The sequence below is a fragment of the Lonchura striata genome, chromosome 1 (assembly GCF_046129695.1).
Source record: "Lonchura striata isolate bLonStr1 chromosome 1, bLonStr1.mat, whole genome shotgun sequence".
NCBI lineage: Eukaryota > Metazoa > Chordata > Aves > Passeriformes > Estrildidae > Lonchura > Lonchura striata.
Genome location: NC_134603.1, coordinates 103,343,029 through 103,345,895, shown reverse-complemented (window position 1 = coordinate 103,345,895; position 2,867 = coordinate 103,343,029).

Sequence of the window (2,867 nt, the reverse complement as noted above, 5' to 3'; positions counted from 1 at the left end):
CGGCGCGCGCGGCCCGGGGCGGAGGGCGGGCGCGGCCGGGGCGGGGCGGGGCGGGGAGCGCCGCCGCAGGGGCCGCAGCGTCGTCACCGGGTGCGGCCCCGCCGCCCCCGCCCCGCGGGCGGAGCGCCGTGTCAGGCGCCGAGGCGCGCAGGCGCGGGGCGGGCCAAGGAGGAGCGGGGCGGCGCGGCCGGACCCGGTTCCCGGAAGGGGGCGGCCGCTTCCGTCCGCGGCGCGAGCGGGGCCGGGCCCGGCGGGGCGCGGCGGGGGCGGGTAACGGGCGGGACGCGGCCGGCGCCTTCCCGGGGCGCGTCGTTCCGCCGGGGAGTCGTGTCCCGCTTCTCCCACGGCGCCGTAACTCCGAGCCTCAAACGGCAGCTGCTTTCCTTCCTGCACCTCCTCCTTTGTTTCAGCCGAAACTTAAGGGAGATAGATAGTGAGAAAGCATTGTAGCTCGATGTCTGTCCCTCCTTCTTCCCAGCTAATCCCTCATCTGGAGAATAGAGGAGGCGTGTCCTGCCATGGTAAGGAGATAAATTCCCGACATCTGTCGCTAGGTTTATAAACACAATTATTTTTAGTGGAGCATTCCTCAGGACAGAAGTGTAAGCTGGGACAACATTTAATATACTGAGTTTAAGGAAAATGATCACTGGCAGAAGGGAACATGAAGCGGTGAGGCTCTTAAGAGAGTTTTGCTTTTTTTTTTTTTAATTTCTTTTTTATAGTAATGGACCACTCCATGTATGGAGGATTTTACAGATGCCAAAAAGAATGGGGAGATAAGATCTTTTCCATGTTAATTACAATCATTCAAATAATAACAGCAAGAGTGCCTTAATAACTGTATCTTTTACTCCTAAATTGTGGACACACAGAGGAGCTTTGCCCAAACACAACATGATTTAAACTCATGATGTAAGTGATGTAATGAAAGCTAAGCATAATATGCATATAACAAAACTGACTGCTCAGTGTGTGTCTTTGGTTTTCACACTATAACCACGCACAGACAATACTAATTGTTTTGAAGCATCCGCTCACCCACATAAGTGTTTGGCTGAAGGTAGTTTCCAAGTCTGGAAATTCCAGATTTTATCACCTCAGATGAAAACTTTGACCTTGGTATTCACCTCATGGAACGTGCGCTTTGCTTGCAAAGCAGGTGCACGTTAAAATTTTCATTGTTCTCTGTGATGGTTTCTGAAATTTTTGACAACTTGACATTTTGACATAATTTAGCCAGTGTTCAGTCCATATTCCTCTGGAATTTCGTTTTGTTGGCCTCACATTTCATTATGAGCTAATTTTTGCAAATTCCTGAGAGTTTGATAAACTGATAGCAATCCAGATGCAATTAATTCTGATTAAAATATCTAAATACATCCATTTACACAGAGAAAGGTTGGATTCTCTTAAATGGAGAGGGCAGGGAAAAAAAGGAGGAGAAGAAAGGAAAGCTAGTAACACTGAGTCAACCAAACATTGAAAATAAAACATTTTTGATATTTCATGAAAGGGAAAATTTTCATAGTATATGTCATAAGACTTTTCATGAGACCATGAAAAGACTGAAAGAGTCTCTGCATGATCCTGTACAAATAATGATTCAGGAGTCCTCAAGAAATCCTGGCCCAACTTCTGCAGCCTTTTGAGTATCTCTGTGCTGTATAACTTTTTAATACTTATTCCAGAACACTTCTGTTGCAAAAGAGTGGGTTAGTCTTAGTTAAGGTCTCATTAATACTGATGTCTGCAGCCGTTCAGTACTTCCTTATTCCTGCAATACTAGAGCTAGTCCAAAATAACCTTTGTCCTGTAAGACACACAGTGTACTTACCCAGATGTTGGTAGCAGCTGTTTCACTCTCTGAAAATGTCCCTTTGCATAAAATGGTTTGGGTTGGAAGAGACCCTAAAGATCATCTAATATCAAATCCCCTGTCAAGGGCAAGATGACATCCACTAGACCATGTTGCTCAGTGCCCCATCTAGGCTGGCCTTTAACACTTTCAGGGATGGGGTGTCTGCAGTATCTCTGGGCAACCTATTCCAGTGCCTCACCACTCTCAAAATAAAGAATTTCTTCCTAAGATCTAATCTAAATCTAATTTTTTAGTTTATAACCATTTCCCCCTTGTCCTATCACTAATATGCCCATGTAAGACATTGCTCTTTTTACCCTTTAGGTACTGGAAGGCCTCAATGAGCTCTTGCCAGAACCTTCTCTTCTCCAGGCTGAGCAACCTGAGCTCTCTCAGCCTTTGTAGGAGAGATGGTTCAGTCCTCTGACCATTTTTGTGGCCTCTTCTGGACTCTCTATAGCAAGTCCACATCTTTCTTATGCTAAGGACTCCATACCTGGACACAGCACTCTACTTCGGGTCCCATAAGGGCAGAGTAGAAGGGGACAATCACGTACCTTAGCCACCCCTCTTTTGATACAAGCCAGGATACCATTTGCCTTCTGGGCTGCAAGTGAACCCTCTTAAGTCCTTCTCAGCTCAGTTGGTCTCAACAAGTTCTTCTCCCAGTCTGAACTCACGTCTGGTATTGCCCTGACCCAGGTGCAGCACTTTGCACCTGGATTTGTTGAACTTGAGGTTCCCATGGGCTCACTTCTCAAGCTTGCCCACCTGAATATGGTCTCTTCTTTCTGTTGAACCAACTGCACCACTCAGCTTCACAGGTCTGGAATCTTGCTGGGGTGCACTCAATCCCACTGACAGTGTCATTGATAAAGGAAGGTATTAAAGAGCCCTGGTACCATGACAGGCCCCTGAGGGACACAGCTCATCACCAGTGTCCACCTGGACATAAAAGTACTTACCACAACTCTGGCTGCATCCACCCAGCCAATTCCTTATCCAC